This window comes from Fukomys damarensis, unplaced genomic scaffold (assembly GCF_012274545.1).
Source record: "Fukomys damarensis isolate Sample0158 unplaced genomic scaffold, DMR_v1.0_HiC HiC_scaffold_3, whole genome shotgun sequence".
NCBI lineage: Eukaryota > Metazoa > Chordata > Mammalia > Rodentia > Bathyergidae > Fukomys > Fukomys damarensis.
Window position 1 is genome coordinate 28521190 of NW_022900915.1, and position 22566 is coordinate 28543755.

Genomic DNA, 22566 nt, shown 5'->3' on the forward strand with positions numbered 1-22566 from the left:
GGTGGCAGAACTGCTGAGCTAAATCCCCAGATCTCATTGAAAATATTTTAAATCATTTATTGCTTAAAATTATTTTTATCTTATCAGTTATGTCCAACTGATACTCCACAGGATTAAAATAAAATTTTAGCTCATGTTGTTCATATAAAGAAAAAGAGTATCAGGATTGTATAATTCTTAATATGCAATATATTTGTCTAGATCATGCAACTCTATGTAAATTTGTGCATTTGAATATTAGAAATTTATCAGATGTTTATATTAATTCCTACTTTTAAAGGACCTTGATACATTAAAAAATGTTCAGCAAAACAAATGATATAAATGAACCAAAATCCAATTTATTTCACTCTGTTCAATGTATTTTTGGCTATTTGATATGAAGACAAACAATTTGTCTTTTAATGCCTTACAGTTCTCATATTACTGACAGAAAGTATTTCCTTTTTATTGAATTCTTTTCTGATTTATTAAAGACAGAATACAGTTCTGTTTTGCACTATTTTGAATTTTATTCCCTGTGCAAACATGACAATCATTTAGTATTTATAAATGCATTGTTCAAATACATTTTTCATTATTTTATGTTAAAGTTCATGGGAGTTATATATTTTATCCTGTATTGACAAATAACAGAATGGAGAGTATAAATTATTAATGACAAAGTATATTTTCCATTAAGTAAAAATTAAATGACATAAGTCATTTTAACATTAACATTTAGAAAGATACAATAAATGGAGCTACATCTGCATTTAACCTTGAGCATTGAGGATTATATTAGCTGTAAATTTCTGTTTAATGCTCTGCTAAAAATCTTTCATCATTTTCTACCCAATATCAGCACTCAGACAAAGTCAACATAAAATTAATTTATCATTCTGCAGAATTCTAAGAAAATTATAAGATAGGATCTGTCTTCTCTTGAATATTTTTATTGTGTATTCCCTAACCCAGTATATAGTACATCAGAAGAACTACAAAACTTTTGACTTGATTAATGAATAAATACTAACTCTATGTTTAAACAGGAGGGATGAATAAATATCAAAAACACATTAAAAAGTTAAGTACAAGATTTTTATTTTAAAATGTGCTACATAATGCATAAACCATGGAACTGATTGGAAAATGATTAAAACCCTCTTTATCAGAAAATATTTTTTATTCATTTTACATATCTGCAGAAAAAGAAAGTAGTAGAACATTAGGCAGTTTGTGATCTTGGAAGTAGTACAAAGGAAATAAGTTACTCTGCACAGTCAGAATAATTTAACAGTGCTAATAGCCATCATATTTTATATTCATAGAATTTTCCCCACTCAAACATCACGATGTTACCAATGCCCAGTGTTTAGAGAAAACGCTTTGGTAGCCAAGTCTAAGTTGGGAGAGTCTGACGGCTGGGCTGAACCATTCATCACTAAAATCCAGTGGTCCATGATAGCTATGCCTTGAAGAAAGGAGGCCAGATTGGCAGTGAGATTTCATTTTGGGCGGAGAAAAGGGATAGAGAAAATGAGAACCCATAGGATCTTCTGAATCAAGGAAGAGGGAGAATTAGAATCCCGCACAGCACGCTCCAAAGTCCTCAAAACGAATCCAGAATGTTCCCTTGCAGGTTTTTAAAATCCGCCCTCAGTAGAAGGCATATACAGTTCATAAGCAGGCCTGCAAAAGACAGCAGTTCCACCATTGATCAGTTTTAAAAACAGATTTATATGGAATCAATTAGGGTATTATTCATAATGGCTTTATGTTCTTATTTGCTAAAAATGCCTACTCATGTTAGAGATTTTAAAGGAAGTTCCCTAATGTGATAAAGAATATATGACGCTATGTATACTACAGAATGCTATTTAAATTCCAGGGGAGAAAATTATTTCTTAATTGGTCCTGGCAAGATTATTTTTATGCACCTGGAAAAAGACAAAAACTGCTATGTTACAAAATGTCAAAGTACCTTAAATAATTCTACACATCAAAATGTTGTACTGTAATAGGCACCTACCAAAAATTTTGGATTATGTTTATTTGATAATCCATGTTAATATAAAAATAATACAGTTAACAACTACCTACCTCTCATCACCCTTTATTTTGTGTCTAGGTATACATGTATGTGTGTCCAGTGCACAAATTCTGACTATGTGTTCTTTTTTAGTTTCATTTATCAGAAACCATTTTCCACCCTCATTTGTCTTTAAATTCAAGTAATGATGAAAACTTAATAATATTAATTAAATTGAAATAGTATTTTCCTTCACATTGATTCATTTCATAAACTGTAGAAAGAACACTTTTTCTTACCTTAAAATAATAAAATTGTTTATTTTTTTATTGAATTTCTCAAATTTTAAATTTACAATAAACCTGGAGTTTACTTTTACTTTTTCTATAGGATCTCATGTGTATATTCATGTTATAATATTTGCACACACACACATATATATCTTGTGTACAAATTTTTAACAATGCTGTTATATTAAGAAACTGTACAATACAACAAATTCCACAGAGCCAATTTATTTTCTTTTTCTTGAATTTTGGCCTGTCTGTTACTACTTATAGCCAAAATATGATTGTAAATGAAGAACATGTTTAGGTCTACTATGAATGCCTGATATTTTCATTTATGAGTAAGATAAAAGTGAATAGAACTATGCATCAAATCTTTACTTATTTTCCAATGAACAGCTTCTTTTTTGAATCATATGATAGTTTTTAAACACCAGAACATTTTCTTAACATATTGCGTTATTCATTGTGGAATCGCTACAGACATAATTCACTAAAGTTCAATCTGCATTGTCATTTTAGAAGCCTGTTAATTAACAATACAATAAATTAAACATAAATTTGCTCCACTGGCTAATTTTTACCATGTAAACTGCCAGGGTACGTTTCTAGCTATTGCCATTCTTCACTGACTGGTGTTGAATCGGTAAGTGCAGTATCAAAGCGATGCACCTAATATCTCCACCAAACAGATGCATGGAAGTCAATAAATGATCGGTTACAATTAAGAGTAAAATGTAGTGTAATAGTTAGGCATCAGGAGCACAAGGTGTAGTGACACTACTTGTCTATAATGTAGAAATGTGAATTTTTTTCTCCTTTGACATTTCTAAGAGTTTATGAAGCAAGAGCGAAAGGAGAGAATTCTGACTTTTTGTAATGCAAGTTTCTGTAGATTTGTGTGTTATACATCATAAAGAAAAATTCAAAAAATTTTGTAAATTTCTTATTATATTTATTGATAGAGGAAAGTCAATTTGTGTGCATCTATGATTACTACCAATGAGCATAGTGAATTTTGTCATGAAAATCATGAGCACCTTAAAAATAAATTTTTTATCATCATATTTTTTCTCTTTCTGCTTTATGCCTTTGCTTTTTTTCTGTCTTTTAAAGAGAAACCTCCTCTTTCTATAAAATTGCATTGAAGTGTGAGAGGCACAAAAATTTAGGGAAGTAGAAGTAGGGCAAATATTTGTAAAATTGTTTCAGTCTACAAAAGTTTAGTAACAATCTGTCACTTCAGCCTGAATGATGAAAGGTTCAATTCTATGTCTATTACCTTCCTTAAATACACAAAATAATTAGAGGAAACAGTAAAAACACGATCCATTTATTACTCATAAAACCTTCCTGTTGATGTAGGTTTAGAACTGGGCATCTGAGGTAGCTATCCATCTTGCTTTTAGGGTAATTGCTGTTTCAGTGTGAGCGCAGGGCAGAACAACCCCAGTAATTAACCACCTTGCTTTTAGAACACCTTTTATCAGTTTGTGTCTTTGAAGCAGAACTAAAAGGAAATAAAATAATTTTCAGTGTAACTTTTTTTCTTGAAGCAGTTTGTCCTAATTTTTGTGCTGAATATAGGCCATCCAATGAGCTGAAAAATGGTTCTGTTTGCTGCACTTTATAAGACTTTCATCAAAAACAGAATTATTTCTGTCAACCATTTGCATAACGCTTGTGCTTTTCCAAGCGTTTAATGGAAGATTTGATTATATTTTACTCTTAACCAATCTTGAGAATTAAGCTAATATGCTATTCACATTTTACTGAATGATTCAAGATTTATTTCTATACATCTCCTCTGAAAGTAACTGTAAATTAAGTTTTAATCATCACTTAGATGGCAGTGAATGAATAGGTCAAACTGGCTGAGGCAAAACAAATGTCACATCGCTGGCCATATGCTTTTCCTGAACTGTTTGAATTATTCCTGAGTCAACGGTGCTACCCACCAGCTAATCTGATCCAGATGTTTTGTCTAAGGGTGTAGTTGTGAATCATGGTCCCCAGAGTTAATGACTTGCCTTCACAGGAGCTATCAAAATATGCTCCATTAAGAATCAGTGAAAGGATTATTTTAAGGGTTTTTTTATAGAGTTTATCAGTACATTTTAGGTATACAATATGATGACATCCATCATTGGGAAATTGTACCTTTACATGATATATCTTGGTTCTTATTTTTTTCCCATTCCCCTATGCTCTCTTCAACACCTTCACCCTTCCCTATTTACAAAGACTCTCTCTTTCCATTTTTTCCTTTGCTCATAATTTTTCCTTTCCCTTCTTCCCTTTCTCCTTAAGGCATGTTTTTAATTAAAATGAAAAGACTCCCTTTTGCTACTACCTTTTGCTATTTAAAAATAAATAATACTTTTAAATAAACCAATAAATAAAATGTTCATATTTCCTGGAGAAAAGTACTCAATAAAGTCTCTTTATTAATTACACTAATTTTCATTAATAATTACTGATCAGTTGCATTCCTAAAAGTGAAATTGATTAACATCTGATATGAAGTATCAGTTTCTGGAATAATTGTGGAAATACTATAAGAAACAAGGTAAAATACTATAAATATAATCAGGTCTCAACTATGACCCCCAGGAGGCTTCGGGTGACATGTAGTTATAACCAAAGCATATGTAGACTTGCTAGAGAAATGATACTCAGTCTTTTGGTTTTACTCCATACAAGGTTCTTTTTAAATTTAGAGGTATATATTACACTATGATTTATAAATATGACTAAGTTGATGCTCATTAGCACATTAATTCAGTGTGCCATTTTGGACCAGATGATCCAGTTTTTTTGAAATAGACTTCATAGGACAGAAGCTCACAAATGAGCTAAACAGAAATTCCTGAGCAGCTATTCACTCAAACACTCAAAGCCTCTCATGCACTACCACAGGAAGTTAAAACATATTTACACACTTGTCTTTGTTAGACATGTATTTGCACAAATTACACAAGCTACTGAAAAGCTTTAATGGAACCATGTGTGTTATTTCTGTTAGAGTTTAAAAAAAAGCCACTATACTTTTTTTTGAGAAAATCTATTTCTCTGAGAAAATTTTTGTGCTCATGTATTATAGCACGTAGTGTGCATATTATTTCAGATTAGTAAGAAACTATTGCTTTATTTTAAAGAAAAAATGGATTATAAAGATAGTCAAGTAAATATCAAATATATACTTTTAGATAGTCCAAACTATTAAAAATATAGAGATATTAGATATATTGTTTATTTAGAGAGAATGGTTATATGCATGTTCCCATATAGCCTTACGGTATTGGAAGTTGGTTTATATTGTACCAACTCTGAATTCCTATATGAGTTCATGCATAACTCTAGAATTAATATTTCCCAAATATGTTTAAATAATTTAGTTAGAAAAAAATAGCACCACTTGGTAAATAAGTCAAATTCTTAAGTTTAAGGTTGTACAAGATTTCTTGCTGTGGTGATCTGTCTGTAAAACCAGCGCTGTGGGAAGCTGAGGCAGGAGGAACTAAAATTTGAGCCCAGAACAGGCAATTTAGAAATTTTACAAAAATTTGTTTCAAAATACCAAATTCTAAGAGAAAATTGTGCTTTGTTAAGAAAAGTTTAAATAATTTTTACCTTCCTGTCAAATAAAATATGTGCTAGCACAATATTGCAAGATTGTTTTACCTGAAATACTCTGACCATAGGCATTTTTAATTTATTAATCTTAGCAATTTATAGATTCCAGTAATTACTATTTATAATGCCTTAGAACAAGAAAAAGATAGCAGGAATGTGTATAAGTCACATCAAGGTGTTTTAAATAAGTAAAGCACAGTTAAGGTGACCTTATTTACTCTCCTCATTCTTTAAGTGATTACAGTTTAATATTCTGAATCATAACAGTTTAACAGATAATATTTCTCACTTGGTTCGTATTAGTCATTGTGGGCTATCTGTCTCTTAGTTTTTATGTTAACAGAATGTCTAAGTCAAACTTATTAAGTGATTTTGCATAATGATCAACACGCTATTTTTTTTTTTTCAACCAGGGATCAAACTCAGGACCTTGTGCTTACAAGGCAGGCAGCAGAAGCACTGAGCTAAATCCCCAGCCCACAGTAATTATTTTCAACAGCACAATTTCACCCTCCACTGCATTACTCTACCCCTATATTTACATTCTAAATTTTCCTTTATAGATGGAAATATAACTCCTTGTGTACTCTCCTATCAAATTGCACTGAAATAAGAAACTAAATTGTAAATTTCAGCTGATTTCATTTTCTAAAAAAAAGTACCCCAAATTGTTTTTGAATTTTAGAAGGAAAATAGAGTAGAGCTTGCAGTTGCTAATATTTCTGAGGCTTCAAAAGACTTATAATCTGCACACACTATTTCTTTCTCCAAGTCATCTAGCATAGCATTCTGTTGCAAAGGATGCATATAAGAAATGTACGTTTGTAGAAGAGTGGAGGAATGGTTCTACAACATTACGCAAGCTCTACTTCTTTGCAAACACACTTTAAGAATGTTCCTAATTGGTATATTGAACATTAAAAGTATCACAAAAACATTAAAGAGAAGAATTTTCAAATAAAAATTTTTGATAATATATTTAAGTAGTTACTCAAAAGTTAGTGTTCCCTACGTTATTGCTACATCACTCCTATCCAGCCTGTGGTCCAACACCATTTTCAATTTTATATCCTAGTGCCTAATGTGTAAACTATTGTGTAATTATAAATATTTAAATTATATTTGTTGATTATTGTTTTACATTTATTATCATTATGATAAAGTAAACTGCATAAGAAGATTTGAATGCTATTTTTGTGTTTCTAATCTTTTAATGAAGAACGAGAAAGTATGGCCTCAAAACCACATCTAAACTTGATTAAGATCCTGAATAAAATCCAAATTGTATAATTGACATACAAAGTACCAATAAACTTAATGAGAGAAAAAAGGGAAAAAAATCTAATGAAAATAAAAATCCCCCAACTCTTAACACAGTTGTTTTCTTTGGTTTGTTTAAAGATTAGATGATTTATCTTTCTATTTCTATTTCATTGTTGAATATTTGACCCTATAAAGCTTAGAAACATTCCATATTTTTAGATAAAGAATGTAAAATATACATAATTACATGTGCCTAGAAAAGCGATGTGCAATGATTACATACATTAAACTATCAAAGTAATTGATTTATAAAGTAAATATTGTATTTTCTTTTCCACCAGTGTATACTAGCTTTAAATAAAAGGAGATGAAGGATTCCCTCATGTATGCAAAGGTAGAAGGACACCATGTACTTTTCTTGATGCAGGTAAGTTTATGTCAGTGTATGTGAACTGCTGCTTAAACAGATCATGTGGGATGATGTATAAATGCATTTATTTCTAAATTCATTTCTGTTACATTGACCTGTGTATTGATTTGTATATCAGTACCACACTGTCTTGAATATTGTAACATTATAAAGTCTTAAAATCATGTAGTTCTTCTTTTACAATTTTAAATGATAAATGTTTTGTATTTCTATGAATTTAGAATTGTTTTCTCATTTGTTTGCAAAGATAGACCACTGTTGTGTTTGAGGTGAATTAAATCTAATTATCAAATTGCTGAAGTTGATCCATAAAATATTCTTCCAAAATGTTAAGTTAATTTTGTACTTCATTTCTGCACTTTTATACATTTTGACATAACCCGCTAAGGTTTCTATGACTTTGATGTCAAGGTAAAAAGAATTTTTAAAATATGTTCCCAATTATTTGCTTCCAAAGGCAGAAATATGAATGCTGTCATATTCCTGACTTTTTTCTTTAAACAATTTTGTGCTCTTCTTTCTCTCACTGCAATGAGCAGGGCTCTTATATATTCTTCAATAAGTGTATGAATGTGGACATTGTATACATATCCTCAATTTAAAAGTAAAAGTTGAAATATTCAAAGTGATGCTAATTATTCAATAATTTTACTTTAGTAGTGTCTTTTAGATGTCAGAAGGTTGAAGAAATTTTTCTAATTCTCTTATGCTACACTTTTTCTAAAATAAGTGAAAGGACTCTGAATTTTTCAATTCCCTTTTCTGCCTTTATTACAATACCTCCTTTATTTTTCTCCTAATGAAACACATAATCAGATTTCAAATTTGTTTCATTCACATTTCTAGGAAAAATACAACTGTTCATGATCTATTATTTTTTGCATAATATTCAATTTAACTCATTGCTGTTTTGATTTTTTCAACTTGAGAACATGGCTTCATATTTTTATAAAAGAGTTGGAAGACTCTAAACATGAAATTTAGGGCATAAATAGAAATATTAAATGCAAAATCCATATTTTGTTCCAAAAGAAATAAAATGCTGATAAGGCAGGGGAGAAAAAAATGCTGATTTAAATCCATATTGTTTAATCCAGGATGAAATAGATTTTCATTTTTCTGAACCCCCTCATCATTCAACCATTGAAATAGAGGAAAGTAAGAATCCTTAATTTGTAGGAGAAAAGAAAAGCAAGAGGACAACAAAAACAAAACCAGATGAATTTGACTCTTCCACACTGTACTTGGCAGACCCTGGTTAGTTTCAGTGTTCAGAAATGTATATCTAGCTCCGGGACAGAAAGGTCTGGCCAACTTACAAGTTGTTTGTGGTCCAGAGTATTATCAGCGACTATGTGAATGTTTTGTGACACATCCGTCGGGCCATCTGTGAAGTAGCCAGGGCAGCTAGGAGGGCTCACATGTGGATGACATGAGGCACAGTGACCCGAGTGGAAAACAGAGGAAGGTTTACACAGAAATGCCAAGCAGAGCAGCAGCAAAGAAGGTGATAATGGCTGCTTAGTCATTTTCTTTTCAGTTAATTAAGTTTATTGGTACATTTTAGGTATATAATACGATGACATTCACTGGGGATTTGTACCTTTACATTTAATTTTTCCCCATTCCCGTCCTCCCTTCTACCCTTCTAGCCCTCCCTATTTACAAAGGCTTTGTTTGTTTTTTATTCTTCTCATATTTAATCCTCTCCCACCCCCTACCCTTCCCACTTTCCTTTCCCCTTTGGGCTTTATCTTCCTATTTCAATTGTACTTTTGGATCCTTATTTACACTTTCAGTTTCTCACACCAGATAAACTATTTGGTATTTATACAAGTGTGTCCTATTTATTTCACTTAAAAGTATGGCCTCAATGTGCATCCATTTAACTATAAATGCCTCTAGTTTCTCTTTCCTAATGGCTCAGTAGTACTCCATTTTATAAAACAAACAAACAAACATCTTTAGTCAGTCCACAGTTGGGCTGTTTCCAAGTTTTAGCTGTTCCAAAATGTGTCACTATACACCAGTGCACATATATAGCTGTGGTATGATTCTTTTAATTCTTTTGGACAGATGCCCACCAGGGGAATAGCTGGGTCAAATGGGACTGTTAATCCTAGTTGTTTGAGGAAGCTCCATGCTGATTTCCACAGTGGTTGCACCAGTTTACACTCCCACCAACAGTGGAGAAAAGCTCCTTTTTCCCCACAACAGGACCAGCATTTGTTATTGGTTGATTTCTTGATAGCAGCCATTCTTTGTGGGGTGAGGTGGAATCTCAGCATTGTTTTTATTTGCATCTCTTAAATGACAATGACAAATGATGTTGAATATTTTATCTTAGTTTATTTGCTATTTCTACTTCTTTGCCTGAGAAATGTCACACATGGAATGAACTAACATAAAGAATCAACAACTGGTATCTCAGCTTATAGAAAACTTCTGTACAGCAAGAAAAACCATCAACAGGGTGAAGAGACAACCAACAAAGTGGAAATTTTTTGTTTTACCAGCTTTCCACAGACAAAGTTCTACTATCTAGACTACATAAATAACTTTAAAAAAAATCTCCCAAATTTGAAGACCCAATCCAAAAATGACCATTTGAAATAAAAAGCCATTTCTTTTAATTGTTTTTTTAATCCAAGATTTTTTTAATCCAATTCACCTAGAACTTAAACTCAAGCCAAGGAAATGAAGAGAAGCAATAGTAAATCCCTGAATTCTCTGAGGATTTATAATTTACTCTGTTATTTCCACTGTTAATTCACATTTCCTCATTAGATGAGCTAGAGCATTCAGATAAGTATTATATTCAATTGTGGAAAAATTGAAGCTACTTTTATTTCTTTCATACATATTTTGAAGTGAAAAAAAAATCTGAAATGATATATAATGAACAAATCCATCTTGCTTTGTACCTTTACATGACATATCTTGGATCCCCATGATGAATATAACTGTATTGTATATCTAAAATGTACCAATAAAAATATTTTAAAATATCCATCTTGTTTTTAACCAGGGATATATTTTGTTACAAAAATAATTGTTTATTTTCATTAAACAATGTTATATTTTGAGTTTTTTCATGTTTATTTATTTATTTTATTTATTTACTTTTTTTGGTACTGGGGATTAAACTTGGGTCTTTGTGCTTGCAAGGCAGGCCACCGAACCCCTGAGCTAAATCCCCGGCCCTAATGTTTATTTTTTGCTTTAAAGTTGCTTTTATTTCTAACAGATCTCATATTTTTCAGTTTTTAATCACAGTGCTCTTTTTGCTCAACACTATTTTTAAAACATAAGGTCCCAACCTGAGCTGTTGTGAGTTACTTGACTGAACTGTCAACTTGATTGGGTGGAGAAGACTCTCTGAAACTAGAAAACTTTTGGGTGTGTCTGTGAGAGAGCATCCAGGGAGGATGGGCTGTGGGGAGCAAACTGGTGGGAGACCTGATGTGAGTGTGGGAGGATCATGATAAGGTGGGGCCTGGATAAAGGTCTGGCTCTCTGGATCTCTTTCTCTCTCTCTCTCTCCCCCCCCCTCTTCTCTTTCTGTCTTTGGCCCCCACCCCATCTCTCTCTCTCTCCTGTCTCTGCTTCCTGCCTACAGGAAAGTGAGCAACTTCCCTCTGCTGTGATCTTATGCAATGTTTCTTTTTTCTTTCATTGAGTTTATTGGTACTTTTTAGGTATACAATACAGTTACATTCATCATTGGGATTTTATACCCTTGTATGATATATCTTGGTTTCATTTTTTTCCCATACCCCTCCCCTCCCTTCTACCCATAACCCTTCCCTATTTTCAAAGACTTTGTTTCCCATTTTTCCTTTTTCACATTTTTTCTTTTCCCTTATCTCCTTTCCCCTCACCTTTCCATTTCCCCTTTAGCAATTTCTTCCTGCTTCACACATTATCAATTATACCATTTGAACCTTATTTACACTTTCAATTTTTCACACCAGAGAAACTATTTGGTACTTACACATGTGTGTCCTATTTATTTCACTTAAGAGTATGGCCCCAATATGCATACATTTAGCTATAAATGATTCTGGTTCCTCATTGCTTATGGCTGAGTAGTACTCCATTTTATTAAAAGAACATATCTTCTTAATCAAGTCTCCAGTTGATGGGCACTTGGGCTGTTTCCACTAAAAATATGGGTACACATGTACCACTGTGGTATGATTCTTTTAATTCATTTGGGAATATACCCAACAGGAGAATAGTAGTGTCAATTTGGACTTCCAATCCTAGTTGTTTAAGGTATCTCTACATTGATTTCCACAATGGTTGTAACAGTCTGCACTCTCACCAACAATGGAGAAGGGTCCTTTCTCCCCACAGTCCCACCAGCATTTGCTATTAGCTGACTTCTTGCTAGCAGCCATTCTTTGTGGGGTGAGATGGAATTGCAGTGTTTTCATCTGCATCTCTTGAATGACCAGTGATGTTGAACATCTTTTCATAGATTCGTTTGCTGCTTTTGCTTCTTTATCTGAGAAGAGTCTGTTCTTTTCAGATGCCCATTTAGGAATTGGGGCTTTATACTTAGGGACTTTATATTGAGGAGATTTTTTTGAGTTCTTTATATATTCTAGATAGTAGACCTTTGTCTGAGGAACAGCTGGTAATTTTTGCCCAAATTGTATGTTCTCTCTGAGCTCTGTTGGTAGTTTCTCTTGCAGTGCAGAAGCTTTTTAAAAAGTGTGATACAAGTCGTTGATTCTTTGTGCCCGTTCCCATGCTACTAAAATTTTTTTCATAGAGTCTTTTTCCTATGCCAGTGTCTTTGAGAGTTCTACCTAACATATCTTCCAGCAAGTATAGTGTTTCTGTTTTCATATTAAGATCTTTAATCTGCATGGATTTTAGTTTAGTGCACAGTGAAAGATAAGGGTCAAGTTTTAATCTTTGGCAGGTTGAAATCCAGTTTTTCCAACACCATTTATTGAAGAGGCCATTTTTCCTCCAGTGAGGATGATTGGTTCCTTTGTCAAAGATGAGGTAACTGAGTACATCTGGAATTGTTTCTGTATCTTTCAATCAATTCCACTAATCTTCAGGTCTGTTTCTTTGCCAGTACCATGCTGTTTTTATCACAGTTCCTTTGTAGTATAGTTTCAAGTTAGAGATTGTGATACCCCTGCCACATCTCTGTTGCTTAGAATTGCTTTTGCTATTCTAGGTCACATCTGGTTCCAAATGAATTTCTGGATTGTTTTCTCTACTTCTGTGAAATATACTTGTTGGAATTTCAATTGGAATTGTCTTGAATATATATAGCAGTTTTTGTTGTATGACCAATTTCACTATGTTGATTCTTTTTATCCAGGAGCAAGGTATGTTTTTCCATTTTCTGATATCTTCTTCAGTCTTTTTTCAGAGTGCTATAGTTTTGGTATAGAGGTCTTTTGCTTTCTTTGCTAGATTGATTCCTAGATATTTCATTTTTTGGATGCTATTATGAAAGGAACTGTATCCCTGATTTCTCCCTCAGTGAGTCTATCTGTGTACAGGAAAGCTATTGGTTTTTACATCCAGCTACTCTGCTGAATCTGTCAAATAAATGTAGAAGTCTATTGGCAGAGTTTTTTGGGTCTTCTATGTAGAGTATTATATCACCAGCAAATAACAGCAGTTTAACTTCTTCCTTTTCTATCTTTATTGTTTTATTTCTTTCTCTTATGTAATTGCTGTGGCTAATGTTTCTATAACTATATTGAGGAGAAGTGTTGATAGTGGATCTCCTTGTCTTGTTCCTAATTTTACTGTGAACATTTTCAGTTTTTGGCCATTTAATATAATATTGGCTGTTGGCTTTTCATAGATAGACTTTATCAAATTGAGATAGAGACCATCTATTCCAATTTTCTGCAGAGTTTTTTTCTTCAATGGGTGTTGAATTTTGTGAAATGCGTTTTTTGCATCTATTGAGATGATAATAGAGTTTTTGTCTTTGACTCTGTTAATATAGTGTATTACATTTATTGACTTATGTATGTTGAACCATTCTTGAGTCCCTGTAATAAATCCGACTTGGTCAAGGTGTATGATCTTCTCGATGACCCATGGTATTCTCTTTGCCAGTATCTTATTGAGGATTTTTACATCTATGTTGATTATTTCTTTTCATTGGTAAATTGAGGCCATTAACTGATGGTTATAACTGATATGTACTGACTTATCATTATCCTGTTAGTGTCCTGTATTGGTTCTTTTTAATTTTCCCACTCTTCCTTTAGTTTCTTGCCTTGCCTACTGGATTTACTCTGATGGGCTTCATGGTGTTGTGACCTTCATTATCTTTTTTTCTAGGATATTGTTTAGAATTGTTTGTAGTGCTGGTTTGGTATTCATGAAGTTTCTCAGGTGTTCTTTGTCATGGAAATATCTTATTTCCCTATCAGTTTTGAAAGATAGTTTTACAGGATACATTGGTCTAGGTTGGAGGTTATTTTCTTTTAGGGCTTGAAATACCTCACTCCAGACTCTCCTTGACCTGAGGGTTTGTGTTGAAAAGTTTTCTGTGATTTTGACAGGCTTTTCCTTTGCATGTGATTTGTCTCTTTTCTCTAACTGCTTATAGTATTTTGTTCTTCTGTTGGGTTTTTGATATCTTGATTATTATAGGTCTAGGTGTAGATTTTTTTATCATGGCTAGTACGGGTCCTATATGCCTCCCTAATCTGTATGTGAAATTCTTTTGCTCTGTTTGGGAAGTTTTCTGTCATTAATTCTGAGAACAGATTTTTTTCTGTTATTTGTACTTTCTCCTGCCTTTTTCTGGATTCCTATCAGTCTTTTATCATTCTTCTTTGTGTCATCTAGCAGCTGTTGGTTTGATTTCTCATAGTCCTTTACTGTTTTTAAGAGGTCTCTCTTTTCATGGTCACTGACTCCCTTTCTGTCTTCTATATCTGATATCCTATCTTCAGATTGGTTCAGTTTGTTGTGTATACTTTCAGTAGTCCTTTTTATCTCCTGGATATCTATCTGTTTCATGGATTCCATTTCTTTCCTATGTTGGATATTAATGGTTTCCATTTCTTTCCTATGCTGGGAATTTGTGGCTCCTGTCATGGTCCTGAAATCATGTATTTTTTAAAATTTGTTTCTGTTCTAGAGTTTCTAATCTTGTCTTTCATTGTGGAAATTATTTCTGCTTTGAATTTTTATAGAGCCTGATTGATGTCTTTTGTTACTTTCTGTGCTATGACTTCAGGGCGTCCTGGTGGTTGATTACCAGACTTTTCCTCCTTATTTTGCCTAGAATTTTTCCTTGATGAGCTGGAAGTCTGTATTTGTGCCTTGCTTAAGTGTTTCCTAATTTTTACTTTTGTTGTTGGTACTGCCCTTGGTTTAATTCCTAGGTTAATACTTTGATCTTCCAGATATAGTTGGTCTTTAGATTTTGAGTCTCTAATGACTCAGAGACACTCTAATTTTCATAATACCAAGAATTGGTATTAATACCAAGACAATTGATTAGATCAATCACCATGCCTTAGCCCAAGTGATATAATCAGCAGCAACACAGTAATATCAAGCACATTTTAGAAATTTCTGATTTCTTCCTGCAAGGTCCAAGTTGAGCTCTCTGACCATCTGCAGGGTTAAACTCTGTGAGATTCTACTACAGGTTCCAGCAGCTCTTCTCTAAAGATAGTCCAGGTTCTGATTTGAGGAGGTGATCCCTACAACTTGCCAACTATGATGGTCTGGTCTGCCTTTATTGCAGAGATTCTCTTCACTTTACCAGTGGGCTTCAGTTTTCATCAAGGAGCCTGAAAGAGACCCTATTTCTGTTTTTCACTTCTGTTCTATCTTCTGGAGCTCAGTAGCATAGCCTTTATGACCCCCTGTGCCTCTGTAGTGTGTATCTCGGCATTGGCATAGCCAGTAAGCCTTGGCAGGAGGGGGCTTACAGTCCTCACTGATGTGCTCCATTTGGAGGCCTGGGGGCTGGGGGCAGGGCAGCAGCCTAGCTCTACAGGGCAGCTCACAGTCCTCACCAGTCTGTTCCCTTCTGGTATGTTTCTGCCTGGCCACAGGGAAAAAAGCAAAAGAGCCAGTTGACTATTGCAACTTCTGAATTCATGAGGCACATGAATCTTTCCTCCATTAAACTGTAAATAGAAAGTGTTTTGTCACAGCAATGAAAAGCTGGATAACATAATCATTATGGTGTAAGAATTGTCATGACAGCTCAAGCATAGTTTAGCTTCACTCAGTCTTTATCAGCAGACATATCAGCCTATTTTTAACATTGTGAAAAACAGATTCAGTAATGAATTGTACTCTCTGTCAAGAAGATACTGTATTTAACCATATTTGAGCATGATTTTTTAATATTATGTGTGCTTTTCACAAAATGAAGTACAATTTTTATTCTTTAATACTGTACAAATAACTATTCTTAACTTTGTAATTTATCTCATTTTAAAAATTACTTCCAATAGTTTCTTTTAACTCAAACCCAGGTTCATTGTGTAGACAGGTACTCTTACCTTTAGAGAAAATTAATGACTGAGTGGCTATCATGGGCCAGTCAATAAAATCCATGTCTGTAGCCATTCACTATCCTCTTTTAAATAAAAATAAAATGAAAATTATAGGAAAAATGTATTGTCAGTAATATATTTATTTTTGGAATTTTTAAAGAATGAAATATAGAGTTAAAGCTAATCTTATTCATCTAAATAAATATTTCAAAATAAATTAAATACACAGGAAGAAAACCATTCACATCTGCCTTTTAATAGTAGCTAGAACAGGACAGGAAAGGCTGGTTGATATATAATTCTATCCACATGTTCATCCACCTTTATTTAGCTAATATGCACATTTAGCCTTGATGTTAATAAACAAAGACAATAGAAATGTATAAGTAATTTAGACAGATACATTAACATAAATAAAGTATATACTATTTACTGACAAAATTACATTAAAAGCTTCTGTTAAACATTATATATTTACAGCTGTTGGAGTCACAGATTAATCTTGGTGCACTGATTTACTTGTTTACTACATTTGCTGTATTTTTATTTGCCAATTGTGTATATCTAGTAACTAGATTATGTTAATGTATATATGTGTGTATTTTGGAAATTTAAAGAAAAAACTAGTTCAACATGCAGCCCTAAACGATTTTACCAAAATTCTTGCATTTTATTCTCATGAAATGCGTAAAATGACTTACAAAAATATACAAAGTTTATTCTGTAAATTTATTCCTGAGTTATTATCCAATTTACATATATATACATGCAGTAGATAGTACCAATTATTTTTTAAAATCTTTGTATCTCAGTCTGCAATTTCCCAACCTATTATTTGGAAAAGACTAGGACTTTGATATAAATTCACAAACTTAATTTGAATAATTATCTTGTTAAATTACTCACAAAACAGAAAAATAATGAAGAACTCAGCTTAGTGTTTTTTACATGTCCTTCAATACTTTGATGTGTTTAAAACACAACAAGGAAAATGGATAAATATTCATCCAGTATTTGATCTCTTTAATAAAGACAATTTTAAATCATTTTAAAAGCTTTTGCAAACAAATATGATTATATTATCTCCAAATTGCTCTAAGTAAATGTAAAATAATATATACTGCTAATAAAACACATAAATTTTCCTTGAAAAACGAAGCAAAACTATTATTTAAAAATCTGCCAGGCTTTTGAGAGAAGCTGAAAGTTTGAGTTAGTGTGACTTAGTAATTTAAAAGACAAATCAGAAATTACTAAATGAAGAAAAGATTGTCCATGTTCAATATAGGTTTGTGGATTTTACTGAAGTAAAATTTTCAGAATGAAAAATTTAATGATGGGATGATTTTTCTTATATTAATAAGAGATGTACAAAAATTGATCAAATTTATAATGTTTTTCAGAAACTGAATGTAACCTAATAATTTTAAATATATTAGTAGTAACTTACTTATATCCTTACCTATTAGTAATTATTATTTATGAGTCTTCTCTGTTACTGCCATAAACTTTTTGTTTTTCTATTGACTACTTAAATGTAATCATTGGCCTCTGTGTATGTTGCTTTATGAAGAGTCTTTAAAATTAGCCAAGTACCATGACTGACAGAATGAATTTGAACAAAATACCACCTTTGTCTTATATTTTCTTTTTTTAAAAAATATTTTGAAAGCAAAACATTTATTGGTACATTTTTAGATATACATAATGATAACATTCACCATAGGGAATTTGCACTTGTACATGATATATTTTGGTTCTTTTTTCCTATTCCCAGTCCCTCCCTTTCAGCCTTTCTACTTATTTGCAAAGGATTTATTTCCATTTTTCCTTCTACTCTCTTTTTCTTTGTTCCTTCTTCCTTCCCCCTCTCCCTTTCCTCATTCCTCTTCTCATTTGAACATTTTCTTCATATTTCCCTATGTCTATAATACATTTTAGTCCTTTTTCTAATTTCAGTTTCTCACACCAAAAACCAGTGCATATTTAAATATGTGCATCCAATTAATTATCTCACTTAAGAGACCACACTCTTAAGAGTATGCCTCCATTTACCTAGACATATCTCCTTGCCCTTCTTTGTAGAAAAATAGTATTCTATCGTATATGCCCTCCCACATTTTCTTTATCCATTCATCAGTTCATGAGCATTTGGGCTGTTTCCAAGATTTAGCTATAACAAGCTGTTCTGTTATAAATGGTTGTGCATGTATTGCTGGTATGATGCTACTAATTCTTTAGTGAAGATACCAAGAAGGGAAATAGCTGGGTCAAATGCAATCTTTTTTTTTTTTTTCCTTAGGAATCTCCACACTACACTTCCACCATCACTGAAGAAGGGTTCCTTTCCCCTTCCCAACCCTCCAACATTTGTTATTGGTTGGTTTCTCTATAATAGCCATTCTTTCTGGAGTGAAGTGGAATCTCAGCATTGTTTTAATTTACATCTCTTGAATGACCAGTGACATTGAACATTTTTCATGTTTATTTGTTGTTTCAACTTTATGTGAGAAGTGTCTATTCATGTTAGATACCCACTGTATCTTTAAATTATGGGGTGCCTAAATTTTTTGAGTTCTTTATATATTCTAAATGTTAGTTTTTTGAGGAAGAGCTGGGAAAAAATTTTCCCACATGTGGGTTGTCTCTCTTTGGCCCTCTTCTCTCATGTATTTCTGCACACCCACTTTTATCTCAACATCAGGCCATGTGACTGTTCCAACAACCTAAGAACCAAGCAGTCCAAGCATCCAGTACCTTTCATGTATGTGGGGTATCTGCCCCACATACATTACTTTAAAGCACTGTAAAATGTGGGGATTCTCCAGAATAGAGAACTTCTGCTACATAAGGGAAACATTTTTCTTACCTATTCCTTTTTTTTTAGTTATTAAGTCAAAGGCATTATGATGAATAAATGAGGATGTTCAACTACTGATTCATTTTAGACTTCTGGGGTCTGTTTAAACTATATTTCCACTTTTTGAAAGCATAAGCCATCTACTAGGGTTCAGTGGAAGTGGATAATAGAAATCTTGATTTTTTTTTTAATAAAAGAAGGAAAGAAACAAAGCTCAAAGCACAAGTTTGCTTAACTCATATATACAACAACTTTTTTGCATTTGTAAAGTCTAGCACCCTGCAATTTAATATAGGCTAGAAATGGGCCACTTGTTTTCAATAGCTCATTTCCTAATCACTCCTCCTCTGCTGGGAAGTTCTTCTCTTTTCCACTATTCTTTCTCCTTGAAACCAGAGATATCTTTCTTAATTGCAAATAAAATAATGTGTTGGATGCACCATTAGAATGTTCCAAAATACCAAGACAAGATTCTGACTTTAAGATACAGGAATTCACCATCTGATCCCAAACTACTTTTTAGTTTCAATATTTTGCCTCTACATAAAACTGACCCTAAATCTATATCAAGATATTTCTTGCCTTATTTCCAATACTCTATTATTTTGCTCATTTTCTTTTCTGATGCCTTGGTTGATGAACTTAATTTATTTTATAATTTTGGGGAAGATGGCTGTATTTGGGTTGTTGCATTGTGTAGCATTGTGTTAAAGATAGCTATTGTAGCATTTGTCATCCTATGAAGAGTTTGCCAAAGGAAGCAAACTTTTGCTGAATGTTTTGGTTTGTGAACGGAATTGTTTGCAAACAGAAGTGTTTGTGAACCCAAGTGTTATTGTAATGATTCTTGCTTCTTTTTTCAAGAACTCCTTCAGTTTTTAACACACCCAGTTTCTTCCTGAGACATCATTTGTAGTCTCTCTCTGAGAAGGTGTTTGTACCTAAGGTTTGATCAGAGCACTTTCTGAACAGAGTGGATTATATTTTAAATGTTTGTATTTGGTGAAGACTTCCATGATACCAAAAGATATTTTAGGGAATGAATAATTTTAACCTATTCCATAACTCTGCACTCAACCCATTGGTTGATATGTGTACAAACAAGCTATTGATTCAGTATATATTTACTTTATGTATACTATTGTATCCTTACTCAGTTAAAATTTCACTTACTATTATTTTTGTTTTCATAACACTTAATATTTTATAGACCAACATACATAATAGTTATTTTAATATCTTTTAATTTGCAAATATAAAGTAATGTCAAATTTAGCTTTAGTTTATATGTATTTAGAGGATCATTAGAAAATAATAAAAATGTGCAAATAGATGAGAAACAATCACTATATTTAAAACTAAAGCAATGTGGATCAGTACCAATCTGTAATACATTTTAAAATTATACGTTCTCTTTCTTAATTTGTGAATTTTCTCAAGTATGAAATCATAGTGACTAATTATGAGCAAAATTGATGATGTTATTTACATTTTTCCTATAAGACATTAGTATCCAAAGTTTACTTTGCTTTTTAACATCCTATGTCAGAATTTTCCATGTTTATAAGTTATAAAATATTTATTAATCACAACAATGATACCATAGTTGCTGAACAAAGTTAATCTGAATCCTGGTTGCAGTGGCATCTGCAGTAGTAAAAACAGCTCCTCAACTGTATGAGGTATCTCAAAAACGTGAATAAATAATAAGAAATTTAAAATTATACTACTTTCTGTGACCTGAAAATCTCTCTATAAATATTGAAGGCAGACTTTTTTAAAGGGAAACTAAAAAGAAAATAGCACAAAATACCAAGAATGTCATTATATTTCTCTGAATTAATTAAGGAAAAGAAAATAAAAATAAACCAAATAAGAAACTATGCATCACACTTTGTCATCTTTGAAAGTAACTCTCCATTGTTAACATTTGGACATACACATACCTCTATGCTTTTCCCAAAACTATATGATAACACAAAAATTAAGTCAAAACACATACACACTAACATACACAAATTACAGCCTTTGAATGCATACACAAATGCTGAAACACATATAGTCTTCCTCTACATTTGTTTTGTCACAGTTTATTCTAATTAAAAATAGAAAATTACATCTGAATTTGCAGTATGATAAGACAGCAAAATATCAAGCATGACTAAAATATTTTTATTAACATTGAATTGGTGTTAAATGTGAATATTTGGCATATTAGTAGAGAGTTTGAATAATTATTATTTCATTACCTTAAAGGAAATTCAGGAAGCCAAAAATGAACGTAAACAATTGAATCAAGTAGCATTATTTTTCAATAAAGCTAACATTGAAAAGCAAACATACATTCACACACAAACACTCACGTACACACACTTGTTTTCCAAAAAGAAAAGAATGAATACATGAGCTATGGTGAAATAGTACAATGAAATACCATTTAGAAAACCCAAAGAATGAACTACAGATTGATAAACCTTGAATCTGAAGATATGTATAAAAATACTGGAAAAGTTTATCACTGAAAATCTAAGTTAAATGGATTTTGATGCTGTGTGGACCAGGATGGAAAATGGGCACCATAGAAAATTCTGGGTCATGCAGTTGTTGTATGCTATGCTGCATGGGGTAATTACATGTGTCTAATTGTCAAACTCATGAAACTGAAACAATGTTCATTTTATTGTTTGGAAATATCCCTCAATCATAAAAATATTAGTTTCTTGATCACTTCAAAGATAAAGGCACTATTTTGTTTCTTTTTGGAAAAAGCATGTGTGCAGAAATTTTGAGTTATCCAATAAAATATCAAGTTGGGGCAACATATGTAATTTCTGTCAGGCCTGACCAGCTTGGAGTGCATATCTATAGTAGAAACACAATTAACCTATACCCTAGAGATGAGTTGACAAAGTCAATTTATCTTTACTTCATAACTGATTGAGGATATATCATTTAACTTCACTCTTGTGTGAGAGTTTTTAAAGAAATATTGTTCCATTTTGGTGTTTTATTGTCTGAAAAAGTTTCAAGGCTGTGAAGTAATGTATTTCTCAATCAAATTTCATTTCTCATTATCATTTAGCCATAAGCCAATATTATTTCATGACTGTATTCTTTATTGGAAAGTGCTTTGAAACATCCCCTAATCTATTAGAAGAAAAGGCAGTGCAGCCTACAAACACAGGAAGACTGTTCATCACTTGTATGGGGAAGCTCCTATTTGCAATGTCATAGGACTTCATCAGTGGACAAATATTTTTAGTTTCACTCATCATATAAGCTTCTGAGGTAAATAGATAAGATGATTTATACCAATAATGGAATTTGTAGGATTAAAAAAAAAGTGAAAACCAGTAAATCTAAGGGAAATAGTGATTTCCACAAAAAGTTCTGTATATAAAGGATTTTAAAATATCAAATACCATTAAGCTAGAGCCAAAGAATTATTAATAAGAACCTGAGGACAGCATTGGCAAAATAGAAAGAGATGGGGCTGGGGTTTTAGCTCAGTGGTTCTGCCACCTGCCGTCCAGAGTTCAATCCCTGGCATAAAATATATAATA